This window comes from Trachemys scripta, chromosome 4 (genome assembly GCF_013100865.1).
Source record: "Trachemys scripta elegans isolate TJP31775 chromosome 4, CAS_Tse_1.0, whole genome shotgun sequence".
NCBI lineage: Eukaryota > Metazoa > Chordata > Testudines > Emydidae > Trachemys > Trachemys scripta.
Genome location: NC_048301.1, coordinates 61,247,609 through 61,273,808, shown reverse-complemented (window position 1 = coordinate 61,273,808; position 26,200 = coordinate 61,247,609). Strand labels below are relative to the sequence as shown.

The 26,200-nt window shown below is 44.3% G+C and overlaps 1 long non-coding RNA gene across 1 annotated transcript; it reads left to right on the top strand.

The window, feature by feature from the left end:
• Positions 1-9,041: 9,041 nt before the first annotated feature.
• Positions 9,042-21,618, top strand: LOC117876912. Its single transcript, XR_004645571.1, has 4 exons — positions 9,042-9,218; positions 17,438-17,514; positions 17,958-18,059; positions 21,370-21,618. It is a non-coding gene; the product is annotated as an uncharacterized LOC117876912 (long non-coding RNA).
• Positions 21,619-26,200: the final 4,582 nt, after the last annotated feature.

Here is a 26,200-nt window from a genome sequence, read left to right as displayed (position 1 = left end):
AACCAATTGTATACTATTCTATTTAATAACTTTGTGTGTATGCAGGTCTTTCATGGTTTCTTTGCATTATTGTTTCTATTATTGAGATGCATCATGCCAGACTATGCTTTTCAATCTCATTTAACAGGGTGAACTTTATTTAAAGTCCATAGTTAAATATACATTAGAATTAGATATTTATGTGTACGCATGTACAAAAATAAAATACTATGATGTGTGCTCTTGCAAGGATATTTACTCTTAAGTTTCAGTACCTCAGCTTTCATTTTAAGACACTTTGCCTGAAAATAAAGCTAGGATTTTCACAGGAGCCTAATGGACCTGAATTTCAATGGAATGGGTGCCTCACTCCTTTAGACTCCCTTGAAAATCCCAGCATAAACATATACTGGGAAAGGGACAGAAGAAAAACAGTGAGTTCTCCTTTCATAATGTATTTACAATCAGAAGCAAGAGCTAAAAATAAATAAAACTCAGAGTGAGAAAGATAATCAGTGGAGAAGCCAGGCTGTGTGTGCACATAAGGAATGGGAAGAGGCTGGATTAGTTTGAGGCAGAATGGGAGCCTTTAACTAGGGATGGAGGAGAGGAGGGCTGGGAGATCTCAGAAAGGGTGTGGAATGATTCCAAATAGGACTACCGTCTCCATAATCCTCGAGGAGAGATGCCATATGTACAAACACTGAGTCAAACAAGTGGTGTCCATAGCCGAGCAGTTCACCGTCTGTGATACTAAAAGTTCTCCTTGCTTTTGGACATAGACTCACAAGTGGGTGTCTCAGTGGAGCTGTCATCTTTGCCTCTCTCACCCATTTCTTTTTCTTTTAAATTAATTAACCTCCCACTTTTGAGTCTTAGACCCCATAAATTTACCAGCATGACTCACAGAATTAAATTCCCTCAGCACTTTAAGAAAAAGAAAATAGCATCCACAGCTCCGAGGCAAAAGGCTAATCGGACATGACTTCATGGTGAGTTTGACAGTACATTCTGATCATCTTTCTCCAGTGACAGTCTGTCACATGGCTGACCCAGGAAGGAATTTTTAACAGCACTGATTCAATAGAGGCCTTCAATTTCAGGCTTAGGAGCGGACAAAGAGAAGAGAAATATCTACAGAAAATGCAACATCCGGAGGGGAGTAGGAAAGTGAGTGCTATAGATGCTTATTTTTCCTCACATGAGCATTACGAATTTACATTAAACCATTTTGATAGCTATGTCTTTTCTTTACAGAAGAACCACTATTTCTTAATTACTTAGGATAGGAGAACTCAAAAGGGTGAATTCTGGAATTAGAACAAAACTGAGCTTTTGACATTTGAGCTGTATTTGCTTCTGGCAATGCATGAGTTCTGATCTGAGATGTGTGATATGCAATATAGTATTGTATTCCCCTGTCAGTAGAAGTGTGTCCTGATCACTGGGAAAGCTCCGATTGGAATTTGCTGGCTTGGGCCCAACTTTATCTGGTAGCCTTCGAAGCAGGGGGTGCTTTGCTTGCACAGCACAGGCTTCAATTTACCTAGAAATACAACTTTTAAAATGATATTTCTCTTGGGGGGGGGGGGGGGGGTTAAATTTTGTTTAAATTAAGCGCAGGAGAGGCAGTTTTGTGAACCACAAAGCTTTAAATTAAAAATATTGAAAGTTTTTTAGGTTTTACACAACACCAGACCCCTCCGTCCCCTGATTTCCTCACACCCAAAAAATTATATGTGCCATTTTGGAGGCTCCTGCATACAGCCCATTTGATTTTGTGGAGCCCTTTTAAAATGTTTGTTTGACTCTTAAACAAAGCCTCAAGTACCTAATATTCTTCCTTCAACTGCTTTGATTGCTGAATCCTGATACCCGAGATGTAGGGCAAATCACCTATAAGGCAATGTCCTCTGGGACTGGGTGCATCACTTTGAAGTGCTGACATTACAATGGAAGATCTACAGAACCTTAGGTATTGCCAGGATGCCCACCACAATAGTACCTAGGCTCTAATCTTGAGGTTGGCACTTCAAAGGAATGTGGCTTGCAAAGGGGTTTAAAAAACCTGATTCCTGGCTACCGTGGAAATGGGGAGAGGGATTTTGGGTTGCAGGCATCAAAGCCCTTATCTGTTTTCTCACTTGCCATCTTCCTTGTTATGCCCCCAAATATAAATTAGAAATCTCAGATAATTTATCACAGATAAATTAGAGATCACAGATAATGTCACCTGCCACAATTGGAATTGAAATGAGGCCCATGCTAAGCCCCCAGATCAGATCATGCTCAAACTTTGTGGAAATATGGATGCAGATCTGAACATTGTGCACCCTGCCCCGCCTCCCTCCCACACACTTCTTTTTTACATTGGGCCTAATGAAAGTAATGGATCCAAACTCCCCTGGACTGTGTGAAAGTTCTGACATGGCAAATAGTTCAGATCCTTGGGCCATCTCTACTCTTTCCCCCTGTTCCTGGGCAGGTCTGTTCATCCTTTAGTGTATTCCTCTGTGATGGGGTGTAAACCATACACTGGCACTGAAATGGTTAAGGGGAGCTGCAGAGCTTCATTCGGGCACCTGGTTACTAGTGAGTCAGGCCCAATTAAAGATGTGTCCCAGCTGGGTGGTTACTATAAAGCGAGGAAGCTTGGCTGAAAGAGCTGAGTGGGGAGATTATCTGAGCCCATGTGAGATCATGCAGGAATCTAACAAAAGTCTATTACAGAAGGAGAATGGATATAAAGAATGGGGGGAGGAGGCAGAGGAAAGTAGAATCAGATGATTGTGATATTGGCCAAAAAAGCAAAGCTGAGGAAGGAAATAAACCAAAAATGCTATAATTTTAAGATTCCCTAGCCAAAGAAATAAGATTAGGTGATGTTAATGCTGTGAAAGTAGCAGATTAGTGTGTGGTTTTTTTTTTTTTTTTTTTTTTTTTTAAGCATAGGGATATAGTAAGAGTCAGGAAGTTGTGAGATGGGGATCTTTTAGTTGAATGTAAAAACAGCCATGTAAAAACAGAGTAGGCTGATAAACAGCTAAAAATTAAAATGCTAGGGAAAGTTAATAAGTTACCAGCTTCCAAAGCATTTGACTGAAATGGGTCATAATATATGGAGTGCTATTAGAACTGAGCAATGATAGAGACAACAAAAAGCATAGGAGAAGATAGTGTTAGTAATTAAGTGACTAATCAATGGGGAGGAGAAAGCAAGCCACCAACAGCAGTGCAGATTATATGTAAGGGATGATCACTAAATAACTAAAAAACTAACTAACACTAGGGTTTCAGATCTCTAGTACCAAGCCATATATCCCACCTCCCCTAAGGTGTTAAGTTCTAATGGTAGAAGAGAAATGTTTATTTAAGGATTTATAATATCTCTAACCCATGTAGGAAATTAGAAAGCTTGGCATTACAAGAAATAGTGAAGAATGCTAAAATATATAGATATATATGGTGACCTAAATTGTCATAATAAATTGTGGTGCAGTAAGACCAGTGATAAGTAGCCTATACTTAGGAAAGTTCTTTGAAAACAATCTAGTGGTTTTAAATAATGGCACCCCAGCTAGATGTAAGTGAGGCAGATGGTAGTTTTTCTTGCTTAAACCTGGGAATTATTACAATAGATATTCCAAATAAATGCAACTGGGAAATATATAAGGAAGAAGGAATGGGGAGTGACAATTTTGCTATGCTTATTACTTTTCAAGAGCAAGGGAAGGTTGAAGGTAATGGAAAATTGTCCACATGGAATTTTCAGAAAGCTAACTGGGAGCTCTTTACAAGTAAGTATACTGAATTTGTGAATGCTCATTGGGTGAGTGATGACACAGAGAATTTCAGTGACTGTGTAATAAAGGGTTTACAGCAGCTACAGTAGCCATTTCTAAGATATTGAAATGCCACAGAACTAAAAATTCACTTCCATGATGGAATGAGCCATGCAAAATGGCAACTAAAGAAAGGAACAAAGCCTATAAAAAGGCAAAAAATAAAATACAATGAATAGTAAAGATCTAATGAAGTATAATAAAAGAAGTAAGGCAATAGTACATGGAATTATTTAAAAAAAAAAAAAAAAAGACAATCGGAGGAAGAACTGATAAATGAAGATTCCAAGACATCAGAAAAGGCAAATTAGAAGAATGAATGGAATTCAGACTGAGTAGTTACAGGCCCAGGTCTTAATGGGACTGACAAAATAGTTAGACGTTCTGATCATGTGAAAGCAAATGTAGCAGAAACGTTCTGAAATGAACCTTTAATGAAAATGAAAGTGCAGTTTCCCACCAGATTAAAAGGCAATTCATTGAAGAGAATCATGAACTATTGTATAGGTGGCATAAACATGAAGATACCGTACTGAATGAATCGTTTGGTATATGGGAACTTTAAAAGCTATTGATCTCAACAAGAATACATCCTTAGGTAAAGATAATATATGCCCCATATCTCTCTCTTAAAGCAGGTTGAGGGTTCTCTTGGAATTATATAATACTATATGTGAAAAAGGAATGATACTAGTAGAGTGGAAATATGCCATAATAATTCCAATATGAAAGCCAGGCAAACAATTCACAAAAGTGGATGCCTATAGACCTATAGCCCTTATGTCCTATGTAGATAAAACTATGGAGAGAATGGTGAATGAAAGATTGATTGCCTACTTGAAAGACAATGGTATTGTAGATAAAGTGCAAAGTGGTTTTAGGAGAGGAAGATATACCATTCATCACACACTGTTATATTTCAAAGTGAAATACAAAAAAGTCTGAAGGACAAGGGTTTTATAACTGTCTTTCTAGATATTGAAAAGGTATATGAAGTGCTATGGAGGCAAGGCTTGTACAAAGTAAGTGCACTAGGGATAAGGGGAAGAATGTATGGGTGGACTAGAGACTTTTTTGAGTAAAGGGACCATGCATATCAGAATTGGGAAAATTATGTTGACTATATATATTAACACTTCCTTGTGGTGTACCATTTTTGTCAGCCTGACCTTATTTTATATTCTGATAATTGATCTCCCAAAACAAGTGTCAGGGTAGATGCCACTCTAGATGCAGATGATTGTGTTCCGTGGGTTAGGAGCAGAACTATTGGGGTGACAGAAAAGAGACTCGAAGCATTATGATAGAACTCTGATTGGGGAAATGCATGGGGGTTTTGAAGTTCTCCATTGCCAAAGGACTGATTTTTACAAAAAGATTTTTACAAAAATTACAAGGGAATGTAAACTGTATGTGTATGGAGAGCAAATAAGAATAGTTAAAAGGTTTAAATTCCCAGGAGTCATATTTGATACTAAATTACTTGGAAAGATCATATAGACTATGTTAAAGATAAATCTACAGGAAGCGTTAACCTGCTTAAAAGTCTTGCTGGGATTAATTGGGAGGTGGATAAGAAAAGGCTGCTAATGGTCTATAGAGGGGAGGCTAGCTCTGTTGTCAGAGAAGGGATGGAGGAGATGGTTAGGAAAAGGGCATAGACCCAAGCCTGATTTTTCCATTGCCCTGTGTAGTAGTTCCTTCACACCAGTGCAAAATGAGTGTAAAATGCTGCTGCATCAGAATGGAAACATTTGCACTTTGCATTGGTGTAAATGAGTACACAAGGGGCAGGGCAACAGAGAATTGAGCACAATGTCTCTTTTGGTGATCCAAGGTCATTATTCTGTCTTCTCCACTCATGGGGACGCTCCAGCCCATCCTTCAAATGCCTGGGAGGCTGCCTTCCCAACCTGCTCCAAGACATCCCACGTGAGGCAGCTGGGTACATAGAACGACTCAAGAAAGTCATATGAAACTGCTGGATGTAAGGGTACGTCTATACTTACCCGCTGGTTCGGCGGCAAGCAATCGATCTTCTGGGATCGATTTATCATGTCTTGTCTAGACGCGATAAATCGATCCCAGAAGTGCTCGCAGTCGACGCCGGTAATCCTGCTCCGCGAGAGGAGTAGGCAGAGTCAACGGGGGAGCCTGCCTGCCACGTGTGGACCTGCGGTAAGTACCTTTAAGTTCAAACTAAGATACTTCGACTTCAGCTACGTTATTCACGTAGCTGAAGTTGCATATCTTAGTTCGAACTGGGGGCTTAGTGTGGACCAGCCCTAAGAGGAGATCTCCATCCATGTGTCTGTGAATGAGACAGCTTTGTATTGTCTGTATGTTAAAATACCCAAGGCCCTCTTTAAAGATGGGCTCAAATCAAACAGCGATGGTGAAACTCCTCACCCAGATCTGACTTTTGCAAACAGTCTCCATCTCCGTAATGGGTTGAACCCAAAACCTAGGATTCAAACTTCCTTGAATCTATGACTGCTCCTGAAAGGGGAACTTTTGCAGTTTGGACTCACCTCTGGTCCTTTCCATTTGTAACAGAAGCGTTAGGACTTGGTTAATGTTTGTAACAGTGTGTTAGCGTCTCAGTTGTAGAGCAATGGCCCAGGGTGCTCTGCATTACAGACACAGGAACTGATCTGGAGGGGTGCTGAGCATTCAGCACTTCCATCATGCTAAATCCCAAGGTCTGCACTCGTTCCCTCCCCCCATCCCTGACCTCTCACTCAAGCAAATTCCCACCGAATTTGGCCTATCAGCTAGAAGGATTTTGGTACCAAGTTGTTATGAACCCAATCTTGAGACCTTTACTCAGGTTTTACTGAGTCCTAACCACTGACTTCAGTTGGAGGAGGGGGTTGACTGAGTGAGACCCTCAGGAGTTGGCCTGAAATAATTGTGTTATTTCAGTCTTGTGTGAAGAAACTCCTGTCTTGTCAGTGGAATGTTTTGTTTTGCTGTTGGCTATCCTGAGCCCAGTACAGGGAGAGGACTAATTCTTCTCTATGGAGACCAGGGCATGGGGTACCCAGCTGCTTTAATAGACAGCCTAGAATATAGGAATGTTGGCCCTTTCCTATGGCTTCATCCTTACAGAGTCTGAACTAGGAGGATGGTGGATTTTTTTCAATGGGGTGAGAATGGGAGAAGGGGCTTACCTCTTCCTAGCAAGTCCAGGTGATGGTGGGAGGAAGGGGGAAATGCTGACCTTATTCCACAGTGCACGGGGCAGGACTCTAACTCTCGGCCTTTCCAATCCCTAGAGCTGAAGGGAGTGTTGGCCATTCACAGGAACACTCCCTAGGGAGCCATCTGTGAAAAATGAAGCAGGTTGTTAATGCCCATTTTATTTGAGGGGAGAGGAGAAAAAAGTGCCTAGGGCAGGGGGATGGCATCAGAATGAGCTGAAAGATTCATCCAGTCAGCACTTCTCCTCCATCTCCAGGGACTGCTTTATGCACTTCCATCCAGTGCAGCTGCAACTTCACTTCAGGAAGAAAGAACAAGCCAAGTGATAAAGAGCAGATAGGATCTGACAGCTCTTGTGTCTCAGTCTTCCCTTTGCACTGGGCCACAAGTAGGACAAAAGTCTCCTCCATGTCTGTTACGTTTCACTCTGAACAGCGCTGCTGGAGCAAATGCAAAGTGTGGGAGCGAAAGAGGAGCTGATGGAACTGTGACCCTCCCAGCTGTCAGAGAGAGTTAAGCTTTCAGCCTTGCTCTGAGGCACATGTGCTGATCCTCCTCCTGAATGGGGCTGGAAGTTCTCCAGAATGGCAGATAAAAGGGAGACTGGACCAGCCACTCCTTAGCGCCTAGAAAAATAAATGACAATTGTGAATCCGCTGACATTTTGGTTCCAGTGACTCTGCCATTAGCAGCCAGGCTTGTGGACTTCATGTGAGCAAACCCCTTTCAGCTGATGCAGTCCCAGCAGCGCCTCAGCCCCATTCCCAGCTATATCATGTCTTTGTATAAAACTCTAACATGAAGTAGAAGCAATTTCTCCCCACTGCAGGTGACCCAGAGGGAAAAGCAAAACCTTCATTATGCCCGAAGATTGGCATATTCCTAAATCTGCTTTTCCCCCTCTCTTGATTGCCCTTACTGAACATATCACCCAGCTGATGTGCAGCACATCTTGGAAAGACTGAAAAGCTAAGTCACAGCATGGAAGTGCCTTTTTCAGACCTTGCTTTTTGCCGAGTCCTTGGGTGAGCATGGCCATCCATAGGCAGCTACGTGGTCCTTTTGCTTTCAGCAGTTTCGTTGGCCATAGCAGGATGTTGGTAGAGGATTGCTGCACTTTCAGTGGCTCCATAGGCAAAAGTGGGCACCTGTGGGCAAATGGAATCTGTTTCTTATACTTTCAGTGGGTCTGCAGACCATAGTGGGCACCTGTCCCCCATGGTTTCATGTGATCTAGCTAAGGTTTTTATACAGCACTTTTTGTGGTGGTATCCAGTGTTTGCCACTGGTGACTCATCTGTTCTCCATCTGAGTGGCTTCATGGACAATAGTGCCAGATGGCAGTTTTTCCTTGTACTTGCAGCAGGTTCGCGGGTGATAACGGGTGACAGAGGACACTCAGTGACATTGGATGCTTGTGTTTTCAGTGAGTTTCAGTGGGCAATACTGGACACCTGGCATCTTCCCTCTGTGTCTTCACCAGATCCAAAGTTGATAGTGGTTGATTCAAAGCAACTGAGAAGTGTTAACCATGCTTCCAGCAGGTCCTCTGATGATAGTGGACATCCATGGACAGCTGGTATCTAGTGCCAGTGCTATTTTAACACTCTGCCATGTAAACAGTCCTGAGATGACAGCAACAGTTTTGAGAGCAGCAGGAAATACTTGGCTCTTTCAAATTTTTCTCATGTCCCTTCTGATTACTCAGGGTGACATTGCCCTCTGCCAAGTTGGATGTTCCATGACATGGGACAGCATAGCTCAAGCTCTGGTTAGCACAATGCATTAGAAGGTCTCACATAAGCACATATGTCCTTTTTTCCCCATGGCTCCTCTCTGACCTCTCACTCTTGTTTTAGATTAATGCTATCAACAGCATTGAAGGTTCTCTGGGGAGGAGCCAATAATGAAGGGCTGTCACTCCAAGTACTTTGTATTCATTGAGTTGTACAGCACAGAAATGGAGTGACTTGCCCCTTGAAGTCAGGTGGTGGGGGAATAAGGAATTTATATGGAAACAGTGACACTGCTGCTTTAGTGTTGCAGCACACTTAGGGTGGCAGTACACATCGGCAGTGCAAGCAATTCATGTAGCTGGCAAGAAGCGGGCATGGGTTACAAGGGGAAATGAAGCTATGCTGTAAGCATTCCCACTCCAAAGTGCACTGAGCAATGATTCTAGCAGAACATAAGGTAAGCAGCCTCAGGCAATTTATGCAACTTGAGTGTAGGATCCATATAGCTGGCCTTGCTCGTCATTGATAGTGTGTGCTAGTAGATGTACGATTAAAGAGCTGCATAACATCACTGTGGAATTGGTTTCTGTGAAGAGCTAAGCACTATTTTGGGTACATGAAAATATTTAATTATAGGCTGTGCTATTGCATAGTGGCACTTGCAGACTCTACGTCAAGACTGACTCTGTTTCTAATGATATCCTGTTGCTCAACAGAAGGTATGGGATTGAGGCAGAAATTATTGGGTGAGGTTCTCTGGTCTGTATTATCCAGGAGGTCAGACTAGATGATCACAGAAGTTTCCTTCTGGCCTTAAAATCTATGAATTACCAAATTACTTGAGGTCCTTAAAACGGAACACTGAAACACAAGAGTGAGGTACGTGAATGATGAGTTTTACAATGCCTGCCTGCTGTCTGAGTGTTACACAGCACTGAATAAACCCCTATAATTGTGTCTCCTAAGCACTGAGTTGAGTGTGAAACTTGGGATGGATTTTCAGAGGGCAGTCTTTGCTTTGATTGTTCCAAAGTCTTCCTCAGAAATCTTGAGGGGGATGTCCCTGGGGTATCATATGCACCTGAATTCCAGACCACTTTTGTGCGTCTCTGGGCGCTGCGTGGGTTTTTAGTGTACAAGCGGACAGTCAGGGTCAGGATATGATAGCTGTGAATTCTCTCCCATTGTGTATCTCAAATGAACACTAGAGCTCACCAGGCCATATAGTGCTTAGGGGCTCCAACTAAGGTTGAAATCCCATTGTGCTAGGCACTGTACAAACAATGAGAAACCGTTCCTGCCAGAATGAGAAAAGGGGATCATGACATGGGAAGGCTGACAGACTGAGAGGAAGGGGATGGGACAGAATGGGAGCAAGCAGAGAAGGAAGAAATATCCAGAGGAAAACTCTAAAAACCATTGGAGGCTGGTGAGATCTGAGGCTGCAGGTCCCTGCTTCAGCAGCTTTTCTCCACCTCTAGTGGCTCAATTTCTGGCTGGCTCCTCTAAGCTGTTCCTTGTATTCTTGAGCTTACTTAACTGGGGGACAGTTGGAAGTCACATGGATCCTGGTGCCCCAGACTGGGGCTGTTTCCCCTGTGCACTTCTGGATCAGAGGGGTGTTGGTGAGCGGGGGGTAACCCTATCTGGAGCTGTTGTATTAATCTAGATTAAATATTTGGGCCCAGAGAGGCAAAGATTTTAACATGACTCTGTCATTCTCCAACATTAAAGTGTGTTAAACAACAGCCAGGGTTTGATACACAGAGACTTCAGCCTGCTTAGCACCAAGCAAATACACCATTAAACAGCCTTTCAACATTTTTTTGTTTTTGTTTTTTAAAGATACAGAAAAGAAGGAAAAGCATATAAAATGTAAAGAATTGAGTAAGACTTTCATTTTAATATCATCTTTCTCCCATTAGCTGGAGAGAATTTTTGCAAGGAAAAACCACCTTGTTTGATAGTCTTAAAGATGGTAATAACCCTCTCTTTTGAGGAAAAGAGAAGAAGTTAAGATGGGCTGGAGTTGTTGTTGCTGTTGTTGCTAAAGTTCAATCCTGTTTTCTACAAACAAGACAAATGTGCAAATGGGGAGAGAAGAATTTAAAAACTAGAAAATGCAGCTTAAAATAAATATATGGAGATATGCCTATCTCAGAACTGAAAGGCCATCTAAGTCCAGCCCCCTGCCTTCACTAGCAGGACCAAGTACTGATTTTGCCCCAGGTCCCTCAGTGGCCGGCCCCCGTCAAGGATTGACATCACAACCTTAGGTTTAGCAGGCCAATGCTCAAACCGCTGAGCTACCCCTCCACCTTCTAGGTGTTGACTCTAATTTGCTATCTCACTGCTGGAAAACCATAGGCCTAGCCTATGGTCTTATCAGGCACTCTGAGACCTGGCAAACTTGTACCAGCATCAGGCTGTTTAGAGTCTTGCTTTTAGTGAACTCTTAGCAGTCTTGGACAGTTAAGCTGGACTCTTATTAGAGAGAAGGAAGAAGGGGAGAGAGATAGGAAAGACAAGAACACATTGGATGAGGGAAGGGTGGCAGACTGTCACACATCCCAGGTGGTGTCTGGGATTTAGCCAGAGCTGATGGAGGTGACAGTGTCATCTGGGTCCCTTTCTTTGTCCCAGTCTTGTCAGGACATCTCTCAGGATTAGAACAAAGAAGGTCTGGGATCCCAGGAGGAGATGGATATGGCAGCCATGTAGTCAAATTTAAGTCTTTCTTTAAGGACACCAAAAGGGAGTGATGGGTGGAATAGCCCATCCCCTCACTATTTTGTCCACCAATTAGGCCATATATCCAACGTACCAATTTTGGTTTATGAATTTTCACTCCTCAACTCCTCTTGTTTATCAGGCAGGATCTGACCACAGTGCTTGAGTTACATCATTACATCTTTTTGTTCTGGAGTAATCCAGCCAGTTTCCCTTTCATACCTTTCCCCATCACAATTTGTTGTCATAGGTTATTCTGACATCTTATGAATTTTCACTTATGTTCTACAGGTGAGCTCACAATTAAGATAAATTTGTAGGGCCCGCTTATCACAACAGATCTCAACTATTCTTTCCCCTGTGGTATGGCTATACCTACTTCAACATGGAATTTGCCTCTTACTGTAGTCTAGTGGTTCTTAAATTGGATCATGTGGGGGAGGCAGGAGAGAGGGGAAGGTAACAGAGCACTTGCTAGGGTACACCAAGAGGTAGCTGGTCTGCTGGCTCCTCAGTGTGTCTATTCACTATGTGACGTTAAATAGAACTTGTACACTAAACGTCTTAATATTACATTTCCCTGGAAGCCAGTGCTTTGGTTGCTCCAGAGATATGATTGATTGTTCTTAAGATGGAAGGTGGTCTATGCAATGGAAGAGGGGGAGGGTTGGCCAGGACACTAGATTGTCCAGGAAACACTCATTGATTTTAAAATGTGGTCTATGCTCTGAAAAGATTTGGGAGACCCTGCCCTAACAGCTGTGTTTCAGGCTAAGGTATTCCATTTCACTCTCTCTTTTTCATGCCTGACTCTCCTCTTACTCTCAGAAGTGTAAATCGGAAGTCGCTCCACTAATGTAAAATGGGTATGAGGGGGAAGTCAAGACCACTGTGTTTTTTTTAACATAGCCAAAAACAAGTAAGCTGTCAAAGCCAATTGGCGATTGCTGAATATGAGGTTCCAGAAGGTATTGATCATCCCATTTGTCTGCTCAATTTTCAGCACCACATCCTTGATTTTTAGTCCTGTTTACCTTTAGCCTTGACTTTGACTTTGCGGAGCAAGTAAAACAGGTGGAGAGTTGCTAGGAAAAGATGTTTCTTCTTTTAATGAATCTTTTAGGATGCTTCCAGCACACTGCTGCTGCTTGGTTTAGCCCCGTCCTATGAATTTTCTTCTCATTCCCCAGTAGGTCCATTTGGGACAGCTCACCCTACTAGGCTCCCTGATATCCAGTAGTTAAAGTGGATTAAAAGAGGGGGAGCTCTCATCGTTCCAGTCGAGGAGGAAGGGGTACTGTGCTGATGTCAAGGGCCTAATCAGCGGAATTGGCAGTATGTTGGAGAGTGGTCACTGAAAAATCAAGTATTTGGACCCAGAGTTAGTGGGAAAGATTGAGTGCAAAACAAAGATGTATCAGTTACTGTGGTGTTGTCCTATGAGGATCAGCCACCATAAAACTGCCCACTGTGTGTGGCGTCCCATGCGGAGCGGATAAAGCACACGACCAATGTGGTTGCAAGCTGAATCCGAATCCGTTTATTACAAGCTTTCTTTTATAGTTTTTCTCAACATTACATAACCCAATTAGGCTATAATCACACATCTACGGATTGGACAAGAAGGAGAATCATGTGTTTATCACATGTATAGCCCCACACCGATTGGTTCAACTGTTCCTTACATAAGGCCATGATTTATTACCTTGTTTACCTCATCTTATATAATCCCTAGACCACCAGGGGGCCTTACATAAGGCCATGATTTATTACCTTGCAAGTGTCCCATCGTGACCCTTACCTCCTCATGGAACTTTCCATTAGGTTGGTGTAGGGATGATACATCCCCACACCTCCCCCCTTTTTCTTAAATAAGGAACTTTGTAAGAAACGTAATATTACGTAAATGCCCATGAAAACCATTGGTGTGTAAATAAGGATAGCCAATAAGACATGTTTTAAAGGGATCCGATGGGGTGGCCATGGACAAGCAAAAAGGGGCTTCTTGGCCAGTCTGGTTCGCCCAGGTGACCCAAACATTCTGTCGTGGGTTAACAAAAGGTACAGAGTTTGGACATACAAAGACCCCTGCTCCTATAATAAGGAGTCCAAACAAATAGAAGTACAGCATTATCAGGTGTCTAGGTTGTAGCAAACAACAAGTGCAAGGCCGGTGCCGTGCGGTCGTTGTCCGGCTTCTGCGTGGCGGCGTCGGGCTCTTCAGCAATTTGTGTTTTGAGCCACGGCCGGAGGGATCTTATCCGGTGTTTTTTTCCTATATGTCCTTTTAAAGTTAGATAAGCCTCGCTCCGCCATTCTTTTCAACCTATTTCGCAACTGCTTACCCTGCCCCGGGAACTCCGCCCGGAACTTTGGGGTACAAACATCATTGGTGACAGGAAAGCCGGGCTGGTTCAGGGCTCGCAATGTGTGGGACTGCGGGGGATGGCTCTCACCGGCCAAATGGGACAACTGATTTAGCATGTCCTGTAGCTGAAGGCCCTGTTTGTACATTTCCACCCGAAATTCTTGTAACTTATCCCCTTCTGGGCTCGAGACCTTCATTTTATCCGCGGGGTCGTCCGGTAACGGGACGATACTAGGATCAGCTTCGGCTGCACTGGAGATGAGTGGTATGATAGTGTCCTTACCCCCAAAGAACTTACGGGCTCCCACCGGCAACACATAAGGCGTCTCCTCTTTTGGCCGAAAGAGGTCATTAATGGCCGACTGGACCTCGGCTTCTGCCACAAGCGTCTCTATCAGTTTCTTAGATTTGCACCATATTTGGCTCAATGACACGGCCTCTTTGTTGCCGTGGGCAACCGATTTCCATAGATCAGAGCCGAGGCTTTCCCAGACTGCTTTATCAAAGACAGTATCAGGAGTAACAAAAAACCCGCGTCTCTGCCCCCATTTCAACAAACGGGACAACACGTCAGAGGGAAGCTTCTCTCCCCGCTTTTCAGCGATGCGTAATAAAAAATCATGCACCGTCTCCTCCTCTGCAGACAAAGCAGAGCCCATTTTATGAAATGCAGCTGCTCACCTGTGAGCTCACGAACGTCTCTCTCGGACGACCAGGAGCCAGTATCCTCCGTTACCTCCTGCCGCGGCTGCCACCTGCGCCTTTTCTCACCGAACGCTTCAGTTGGCTGCCTCGATGTCCAAGCCGAATCACGTCGGGGTCACCATTTGTGGGGTTCCATGCGGAGCAGATAAAGCACACGACCAATGTGGTTGCAAGCTGAATCCGAATCCGTTTATTACAAGCTTTCTTTTATAGTTTTTCTCAACATTACGTAACCCAATTAGGCTATAATCACACATCTACGGATTGGACAAGAAGGAAAATCATGTGTTTATCACATGTATAGCCCCACACCAATTGGTTCAACCGTTCCTTACATAAGGCCATGATTTATTACCTTGTTTACCTCATCTTATATAATCCCTAGACCACCAGGGGGCCTTACATAAGGCCATGATTTATTACCTTGCAAGTGTCCCATTGTGACCCTTACCTCCTCATGGAACTTTCCATTAGGTTGGTGTAGGGATGATACATCCCCACAACTGTGCACAATGTTTTTTGTCTGGCAGTAAAATTCCCCATATCATCATGGCTGTAGTAGTGTGACCACTCATGGATCCCCAGAATTCTGGACATTCCAGTACTTCTGGAAAGAGTTTGGGCTCACTCCCGCCTGCAGAAGTGGCTCCACTTCCGCTGGTGTGACCTCTCATGGTGTGTGCAAGGTCTTGCTGCATAGGGGATGCCACTTTGAAGAGCGCCCTGGCCCCATGATTTCGCATGCATGGTGCATGCAAGGTCACATTGGTGGGAGTGAGGCAGCTCACTCTTAAAAATGGCATCCCCCATGTGATCCCAGACAAGATCGTCTGGTTTTGTCTCAGTACTGGTTAGAGGACAAACCTTAGAAAAGCAGAGCTGTCCAGCTTAAAGCTGGAGGAATGGCTTGCCTAGGCTGTGGTGTGAAAGGCATTTGGGCATATACACATTGCTGAGTATCCAACAGCAACAGGGATGTCAGAGGGAGAAAAGCTGCTCTGTGATGTTTTCATGCAGCTGTCTCGTATGGATAAACTGGCTCAATTCTTAATGGCTGACTTAGAGGCAAGCAGCTCTCAGAGGGGAGGTGATAAAATAGCACAGGGGTCAGCAACCTTTGGCATGTGGCCCATCAGGGTAATCCGCTGGCAGGCCGTGAGACATTTTGTTTACGTTGACTGTCGGCAGGCACAGGCCCCCGCAGCTCCCAGTGGCCGCCGTTCGCCATTCCCGGCCAATGGGAGCTACGGGAAGCTGTGGGGCACAGGGACGTGCTGGTCTCCGCTTCCCGCAGCTCCCATTAGCCAGGAACGGCAAACCGCGGACACTAGGCGCTGCAGGGGGCCATGTCTGTGGACAGTCAATGTAAACAAAATGTCTTGCAGCCCACCAGCGGATTACCCTGATGAGCTGTGTGCCAAAGAGAACAGGAGTACTTGTGGCACCTTAGAGACTAACAAATTTATTAGAGCATAAGCTTTCGTGGGCTACAACCCACTTCTTCAGATGCATCTAAGGTGCCACAAGTACTCCTGTTCTTTTTGAGGGTTGTTTCTGAGGCTGTAGATGAAGCTTAACTACCAGCTTAGCTCTGGTTCTGCTGCCACCATTTCCCAATTAGATTCCCTCCCTGGGAAGCCCTGAGAAACCTTTCACCAATTCCCTGGTGAACACAGATCCAATCCCTTTGGGATCTAAAACAAGGAGAAATTAACTATCCCCCCCTCCTTCCTCCCACCAACTCCTGGTGAATCAAGATCCAAACCCCTTGGATCTTAAAAACAAGGAAAAATCAATCAGTTTCACTCTATATGCATCCGAAGAAGTGGGTTGTAGCCCACGAAAGCTTATGCTCTAATAAATTTGTTAGTCTCTAAGGTGCCACAAGTACTCCTGTTCTTTTTGAGGATACAGACTAACACGGCTGCTACCCTGAAACCTGTGTGCCAAAGGTTGCCGATCCCATTAATGCAGTTAATCCACAGGGCAAGGAGGAACTCACTCCAAGAATGCATTTGCTGTCTGTGTGTGCCTCTGTGTGTGCTGTTTTCAGAGCTTGATTCATGTATGTGTGTGGTATGTGTGTGTGTTACTGTGGCTAATGTATGTTTGTGCAGGTGGGTTTTTGTGCCCATTGGACCAGAGTCCAGTCTTGGTCCATGGGTCTTAGAGCTAGTCAAAAAACAAATTTTCTTTCCACAATAAATTTTGAAATTTCCTTTCATCCTGAATTGGAACAAAAAGTTGAAATCTTGCTGTTTCCTGCAAAACAAATTCCAAAGCAAAATTGTTTTGGAATTGTCAAAACAGCCTTACCAAAACATTGTTTCAATAAAGGTCAAAACACTTAATTTTGACTTTAATATAAATGTTGAAATTGAAGTTGAAACAAAGCCCTCTGACACTGTTGAAAAGGAGTGCTTTGATCACTGAAAACTTCAATGAAATTGATATATTCTTGCAAAACGGTCTGTTTGTCAAATTAGCATTTTCCAGTTAAAAGCTCTTCCCTCTGAAAACTTTCAATAACCTCCAGTGTTTCTAAACGCACATAGCTATCATTAATGATATTCTGTGTGCCTCACTCTGTGTATCTGGTTCTCCGTATGTGTGAGGATCTGTGTATGCACATGAGTTTTAGTGCATGTCCGTGTGGGTGACACAGACACTTCTTATGAAGGGCTCAGCCTCTTCTTCCTTTTTCACTGCTATTGGTACCCCGTACTGCACTACTGTGGTCCAGTCTCCATCCAGACCCTGCTGATGCTGTGGCTGCACAGCAGATGTATGTACAGCCATTTTTTTGGTGATGCTTCTGTTCTAGCATCACTGCCACCTGCTCTTCCAACAATTCCGTTGTTTTTTTTTTAAAGATTCTTCCATATTGGCATGGTCCTCCATGTGCTTCCCGGACACTGTGGAGTTCTATTTTTCATGGCAGACATTACAGGTGACTTATGTTCTGTAACAAAATGGCTTCAGCTATTAGACGGCATGCTGCTCTCATGACCTGCACCAGTCCAGCTGCTGCCATCTCCTCTTATTTCATACTCCAAACTCCCATTCTCACATCTATTGGCTTTACTGCTTCCTTCATCTGTCTCTCTCACTCATTGTTATACTATCCCCTATCTGGGAAGACTATTCCTTTTCCTGTCCACCATCTGCCCCCTTGTTCTCCTCCTCGTGATCCCTCCTTTAAAACCTACTTCCAGAAATGTCTTTCACCTTGTTATCCTCATTGATAATCTCTCCACACCCTCACTTCCCTGGATTGTTTTAGGTTTTGTCTTGGGTTTGCTCTCAAGCTAGTTAGGACAGGGACCACGTCTATTTCTGTAAATTGATGGCACTGTATACAAGATTTTAATCATCATCATTCAAAATCCATAGATTCAATTCTAGGAGAGAGGGGAAAAAATGGACCAAGGCAGCAGGAGCGGAGGGTGTTGTCTTGTTTCTGAGGTGTGTCTGCAGATGGTGGATGTTTGTAAGGTAGGGTTACCATATTCAAACATTTAAAAAAGAGGACACTCCACGGGGCCCCGGTCCCGCCCCCGGCCCTGCCCCAACTCCGCCCCTTCCCCGCCCCCGTCCCAACCCCACCCCTTCTCCGCCCACATTCCAACCCCTTCCCCAAAGTCCCTGCCCCAACTCTGCCCCCTCCTCTGAGCACCCCGCATTCCCCCTTCTCCCTCCCGCTCTGATCTTGGTTGGGGGTTGCTAAGTGATTCCCTGCTCCCCACTCGCCCCACAGCCCCTGCAGCCTCTATGTCCTTGCTTGCCCTGCTCCTCCTCACCCTGCAGCCTCTGCGCCCCCTGCCCCTGCAGCCTCTGTGCCCCCTGCTCCCCACTCACCCTGCAGCCTCTGCGCCCCCTGCCCCTGCAGCCTCTGTGCACCCTGCTCCCCACTCGCCCTGCAGCCTCTGCGCCCCCTGCCTGCCCTGCCCCTGCAGCCTCTGCACCCCCCCGCCCCTGCAGCCTCTGTGCCCCCTGCTCCCCACTCGCCCTGCAGCCTCTGCGCCCCCTGCCTGCCCAGCCCCTGCAGCCTCTACACACACCCCCGTCTGCCCTGCTCCCCCCACTCACCCGGCAGAGGGAGAAATGCAGGCTCCACGTGGAATCAAACACTGCCGGCTGCTCTGTGGGGAAGGAGGGGGAGGAGGAGGGGGAGGGACTCTGGCTGCTAGAGGCCCTAGTAGCTGCGAGCGGCTTTCAATCAGGCCAGGCGTCCAATCAGCTGCGCCGCACTCTGCAGGAGGGGAAGGGGGAAATCCCGGACATTTCTTCTTGATTAGAAATCTCCCCCCGAACGGCCATTTAACACTGAAAAAGCCGGACATGTCTGGGGAAACCCGGACGGATGGTAACCCTATGTAAGGGAGCATTAATTAGTACCCCCTTACACTTACTGTGATTGTAAGACTAGGGAAATCTAGCTAAGGTGTGCAAGGGAGGCTAAGTTGATATGATTTACATGCTGAGGAGCTCTGGAGGCTTCTGTAATATGTATCTTGTTACATCTTCTAGTTTATCATGTAGCTGACTCCAGCCAAGACTCCTTATGTATCTATAGAGAGGGGGCTGTGTAAGTTTAGGGGGAATCTAACTGTAGTGTAAGGGACTGTAACTTTTGTACCACCTTTCACATCACCTCTGAAGTTGGTTCCTCATATCCAAGGCACCCCACAGCTTTGATAAGAGGCTCGCATGGGTGTTTATGTCCAAAAGCCATTTGTTAGCACAAACTCGCCTAACAATAGAACCAGGCATAACATTCTGAGTATCAGAGTTGTGTGAGTATTGGGGGGGGGAAAGGTTTCGTGCTGTCCTGCCAATAAGCCTTAGCTTTATTTTGGAGGGACCATTTCTATGGATGAAAGGCTCATTCTGGCTCCATCCTATTCACCTTTGGTTGCTGCTGTCACCTCCCAGTTTTTGTGATGTGGACACTTGTGTACTCGGAACTGGGCTGAGATGCCCAAACTTATTTCACATAGGCCACAGAATAGCTGCAGATGGAAATGACTTTTGGCTGTTACTGGTCTGTGCTGGATTGAAATCAATAACAGGGAAGCGAGAAGATTTGTAGCCCTTGAGCAGTCCCCAAGCCATCCATTTTTCTAATGTGGTATATTCTGGTCCCTGTGCTCTGTGAGCATCACGGAGCGAGAAGTACTGAACGTGACACTGGAACTGATAGGAGGTGCAGCATGAGGGGTCGGGAAAGTACTGTGGCATTTGCAGACCTGTTATTGTGACCTAATCCCATGGCAACATGAGTCATTTTAAAGGACACATCAGTTGGAATTAAGCCCCCACCATCTGGTCTGCCCTATCATTACACCTGCCAAATAAAGGAGCATGACTCAAAATGGTACCATTGAAATTCCATATACAGCAAATAACTGAAATGCCATTGTTGGTTTGTCCTTCCAAGCACAGTGCGTTCACCTCCTGTACAGACATTCGTGGAGGCAGGAGAGACACTGTTATGAATGCCCTGATCAAGCGATTTTCTTTCCTGACAAAATAATAATTCCCTTTCTGAGTCTTTTGATGCCACTGGAGAGAGAAACTGAACCACATGGGGCTTCAAAGTGTTAAAACCGTGCTGAATGACTTGAGATTCCAAGAGTCACAGCTTCTCTTCATTGAATCAGAGTCTTTTCTGCTTCATTAAATCTCACCTCAGCGGCTGCTGCAGCAGCAAACCTGAAGCAAAACTGATTAATTATGCATCACTGCTGTATTTGGGGGCTTTAAAATTGGAGTTAATATAACTGGGTGCTCAAGCAGGTTAGAGTCGTTAACGCTGTGCTAACAGACATGGGGTTCAGGAGGTGAGGGTGGAGCCAGGCTGGGGGATTTGAGCAGGGAAAGAAATGGAAAATTAACAAGCAGAATTCTACAGAGCTTTTGGATGGTGGCTCTCTGTATACTGATGAGTCTTTTTTTAAAAGAAGCTACCTCCTGCATTAGAAGCGGGAGCAGGAGTTTTGATCATGGGAAGAGGTGGAGGAGAACTGTGCACTGTTAATGCATCTCAACGCACTTTATCTCAAATAATAAGGGCTCCGACTGTGAAAAGAATTGTGGGGCTCAGTCTGGTTTGTAGTTGACAGGTGTCTAGACAGCCGTTATCCTAAACTGCTTCTAATTGATACTGAAGTTGCTAATCTCACCACAGAGGCCAAGGACTAAATGGGCCTTAAAAACTGAACTTCTCTCTTGCCCTCAGAAGCATTTTCTCTGTATGGGGACTGAGGCCCTTGGCAGGACAGTGAGGGGGAAGCGTGCACTGCTGCTGCCTGTTGCTGTGTGTGCGTAGCCGCTAAAGAGAGGCCTTCATTCCTCCGGGCTGTCATGCTGGCACTTAGAGCACTAAGCTCATGTATAATATGAAAGTATTTATAGACAAGAGTTGTTGGGGGTGAGAATGGGGACCTTTAAGATAGGAATTGCATAACCAGATCTCCTCTAAAAGGTGTTACTCAGGATGGTAACTTGGTTAAAAAGAATGTAGTTTGCTCAAGAAAGCAAAAATCCACTGCTTCTGTCAGTTCTAGAGGTTCTAAGAAGACTCCAGAAAGATAGCTTCTTTAGGCAGGTGCTGCAGAATGAATCCAGCTACTCTCAAAATTCAGCATGTTCATCTCACCAATGACTTGACTGCTGAGTCCCAGGTTACTCGAAGGAGCCTTTAATACTCAGTCAGAAGGTAAAGAATTAGAAGCTTTTGATTACACCTAGCTTAGACTGTAGGCTACATGGAACTAACTAGAACTACTGTCCCACCTTGCAGGCTATCTGACTGAGGTTAGTTTCCTCAGGGGAAGTCTCTGCGCCTGTTTTTCAGTGGTCAGGAACAATGCGAGGATCTTTTCAAGACATTGCAACTTGGAAGCCGACATTCCAAGTTTTGAAGACTGTCCTCCTTAAACTGGGCTAAATACAAGTAGCACCAACCAGGAACAAGATGGATGTTGGGTAGGGCTTTTTTATCTATTCAATACTAAAAATTGCCCACCCAAGGGATTCATGCATTGCATTTTTCTGGAGTCCTTTGGCTTCACCTAATTTTCCTAAAATGGAAGAGATTTCATGCACCTTCTTAATAAGAATTGCAGGCTGTGAAAAGTACAAGTCCCAGAGTGCAGTTCTCTAGGGGGATCCAAGAGCCAGGTTGAACATGCATACTGGGGTGCATACTTGGAGTCTCTGTGGTGACTCTTTTGTATTTGAGAGAAATGTGGTGGCAGGCTGGGTTATAGAATTCCCTGGCCTACATGGTGCTCACAGACATCACTTTGGCCTCCCTAACTTAATGTAACCTAAATTCCCCAATGTATTGTAAATGGTTGTGTGTCCTAGCGAAAATCTTCAGGATTACTGATTGGTCTAAACTAAGCAATAGTTTCTCTAAATCAGGTTGTTTTACTTACTGGCCTCATGTGCTAGATGACTGAGCTGTGAGAAACTTAAAGAAACAGAGAGATGATCATGAAATGTGGCATTTAAAAATGTATATGTAAGAACCAAACTATATTTCCCTTCTCCCTTAGGACAGATTTGGGATTATATAACATACTAGACAAAGTACTTTCAAGATCATTCAACTATCTTTGTATTTTCTTTTACTGTAGTATATGTTTGCACTTGGTATGTATCAAAAGGCAAGAGAAAAATATTGAAGTTTGTGAGAGCATTAGTATACAATGGCATGGAATTTTGAAGCTAAATTCTGCAACTTTGGGGCCCCATCCCACAATTTTTTACTCCCATAAGTAATTCTTACACAAGTTGTGTAATTAACTTCGGTGGAACAATTCACCTTTCCAATTGAGCATGGGAAAGGGGAGAGAAGAGGTTGTCAGCTGTGACTTGCAGTGAGATGGAGAAGCAGTGAAACAGAAATGTACAGGAATTCTATTCCATGTGGGTAGCGCTGCAGAGGAGAAGGCTCCTGTATCAGCAATGGCAAGGGAGTGAGAGAATGTTGATGCTAAATAGAGTGGAAGGAGCAAGGAGGAAAGTGAGAGTCTTTGTATGATATATGTAGCATATTACCAAGGCCCAAAAGAAAATATTTAAGGGGTGGAGGGGAACTTATGGATTGGCAATGAGGTGGGGAAGAACTGCAAGCTGTCTAGCTGAAGATGGGGGGGGAGGAGAGGGGGATGTGTATGCCCTGTTGCACAGTTCTTTGCTGGCTGTACTTTTCATGACAGTGGCAGACTTATCAGTTCTTAAAGGATACTCATATCACTTGAGCACTGGTGTTCTCTGGGGCAGTAATGCGAGAAGTATGTGGCTGCATTAGATCACTAGGGGCTGTTTTAAATTCTAACATGATCAAGACTCATGTAACAGGATTCTTTTTCTCTTGCACTTTAAGTCTTTAGTGGGCAGCTTAATGGATATTTTAAAGATAAATGTGAATCTTGGAATATGCTAGTAAGTGATATTTTTAAGGAGATGCCCTATATACAACGATTTATTGGGGGCATTTTTTTGGTGCATGAGGATGAGACATAATAAAGGAAGAACCTCTATGTTTATCCTTCTCTAACCACTTCTTGTATTGTCAGCCTGACCTGGAGGTCAGCATCTGCCATTCTTGATGCAGGGGCCATTCTTTCATAAGATAAGAGGGGAAATCAGTCTTGAGGAGAACAGGAAAAGAGCTCTGTTAGATGAAAACAAGACTCCCATTCTTCATCAGCCTAATCCATTATGCTGGCTAATATCCGAGAACTTTAATACATCCCTCCCCAGTGCAGTAATCTCTGCAGCATATGGATTTCATCTCCTATCAAGAGGAGATGGGGAGAGGAGGATTGGACTCAGCTCAGTACAGGTGCTATTTCAGGTTGGTTGCACTCATCCTCTCCCAGCTGGAGGTGTGCAGCTCTCCGCTCCTTACTAACTTAACAACCTGCTATTCACCGAGGGAGCCCCCCACAATATTCAAAATGAACGGCCTTCCTTCATCTTCCTTCTAACACAGCAGAAAACACAACTAGCCTATATCCTGATCTGTTCCTGGAACACGAGGCACTAGCCCACCTCAAAGCAGTCATGGTGCCAAATTCTGTTCTCCCTTTTGCTCGTGAAACTCATTCAAGCCAATGGAGTTGCTCAGTTGTAGCTAAGGGTAGGATTTGGCCATACTGATACTACAATAATTGCATGGCCAAAAAGGACTTTGGGTTTGTCAGTAGTCTATACAACTTGGCCACTGAATTTCCTGTTGACAATAGGGATAAAATCCAGACCTTCCTGCTTCAAAACCACAGAGCTCTATCACTTGAGTTGAGGAGCTTCCATTAACAATTAGCAATGTGCAGCCTATGACAGAGTTGGGCAGTTCTAGTTCCATCCAGTAGAGGGCACTGATAAACACTAGCCAGTTTACTCAAGTACACTGGAACAAAGGCTTATTGGTTTCGTATGGGCTGTTTTGATATGAGGATGAATTAAAGGACATATGAGTTCTCTTCCCCTAAGCAATAATGTGTGTATTTGATTAGGTTAGGAGGGCTCTGTCCACAAAGCCCAACAATGGACCTGATCCAGTGTCCATTTATGTCAATGGCAAAGCTCCCATTGATTTCCATGGTACATGATCAGAACCACGGTGAACAGCCGGAACTGGGGAGGAGGCAATATCTGATCAGAAGTTTGAAGGAAAACTGCCACCTAGTTTCAGGCTGAAGAGTAGGATGATGAATACTAGTGTGAATAGAGCTGTTGACACTTTCTAGACACGTTCATTGTAAAAAAGGAACTGAAAATTAAAATATTCCCCTGCAAGCATGGGAAACCCAAACAAAACATGGACTTCTAGATTGCCACTGATCAGAGCCACCCATAACCAACCCAGGGATATGCAGAAATAGAGGTAAGGAGAGAGAGAAGAACAGCGCTACTGCTCTTCCTTATGTTTCTTGGGCTCAATCATACTAGTCTGGGCAAGAAAGTGCTAGGGCGAGTGACTGCCCCAAAATCGGTACAGAGAATGGCACAGTAGATCCTCAATGGTTTAAGTTCAGCCATGTGTGGGGCAGGGATGGATGGGGTAGAAGTGACCGACCGCTGGCTTATCCTGGAGTCAGGTTTATTTGTGCTTTGAAGGGGGAGTGCACAGCCAGGTGTTGTGCCTTAGACACATAGGAGGGAATTGGTCTCTGTGCCAGTACCGAGGCCAGTGCAGCAACTGAGGACAGCTTGTGCCCCTCTGATTCTGGAGTTGCCACAGGCCAGCTCAACGCCCAGTGCAGCTCAGAGCTACCCTAACTTGCACCTGCTGCATATTGCCCCTGTGGCGCTTGTGGCAGGGAACAGGCAGGCATAGGAGCACGCTGCCCACACCTCATCCTGCCCTGAGCCCTCCCGCAAATGCACCAGGGGCTCCTGGAGGGGGGCTATGGAATCAACATCGTCAGATCTGTGGCTCACACAGAGGCCCCTACACGGGGATCATTGTCCTAGAGGGGAGCTAGGCAGGGGCATATAGCTGCTCTGTGGTCATTTTTCACCAGCCAACTGGCCCACAGTAACCACAGAACAACAGTGAATCAGGCAGCAGGGGAGCAGGACAAATTACCTGCTTTTGGTTATTTGCATTTCTATTCTGTGCAAAGAGCCAAGATAATCTGGCCTCTTGGCTTCCTGAGGGATAATGACAACAACATAGAGTAATAAACATTTCCTGCCATCTATATACCACCCAATTTTGCCTACATTTAGTAGCATTAAAAATTACTCTTGGATGAATTGATTATATTTAAATGCTAAGTTTTAAGTATTATCATAATCAAATACTATATTTACATGTCCAAAATATCAGCTTTGAAAGAAATTTCTGATTCTAAAGTGATTATTGTCCCATGATTTTGTTTTTAAAAGGAAATTCCTTCATAACATTTTTCACTATTGTAATGTTTAATTCAGGTTGCTTGAATTCAGTTTTTCTTTAATTTAATTTGATTTTTTAAAAACGTTTAGATTCTCTCCATTCTGGTCTCATATACTTTTCGCTAGATGCAATTGTTTTCTTCTAATATTTCAAAATATTTTTTCCTCTTTTTTGTTAGGCTCTTATACCTTTTTCTGTGTGCTTTCAAACTGAGCCCCAGCCTGTCCCTAGACACCCCCCTCCCCCCAAAAAATCATTAGGCTGTGGTCTGCTGGCAGGGAGGAGCCCTATGCAGCTTCAGTTCCTTAGCTTTCCTCCTTAAGATTTCATAAAGCTGGCATCAATTTGTCAGCTGCTAGGAAAATAAAGAAACTTTGATTGAATCTGGCTGAATAGAGCTGTTTGTTAGTTTATGTTGTGGTCTGGACTCTTACTTATTGAGTTAAGGATCTCCGTGAAGGATTTGACAGTTTATAAAGCTGTTCTAGGCAGGCAACATTAAGTAAAACCCATGATTAAGAAAAATTACATTTCCTATAATTGAATAAAATCCAGCAGGAATGTCTCTAATCATCCGCATTAGTCACTAACATATGTCTAAGGAGTTGGAGTACAAGGAGAAAGCTGATAAGCTATTGGAAGGTCTAAGTACCTATTGGGGCATGTAGCCCTGAGCATAAAATGGCCTACAGTATCTGGTTAATTCTGAAACACG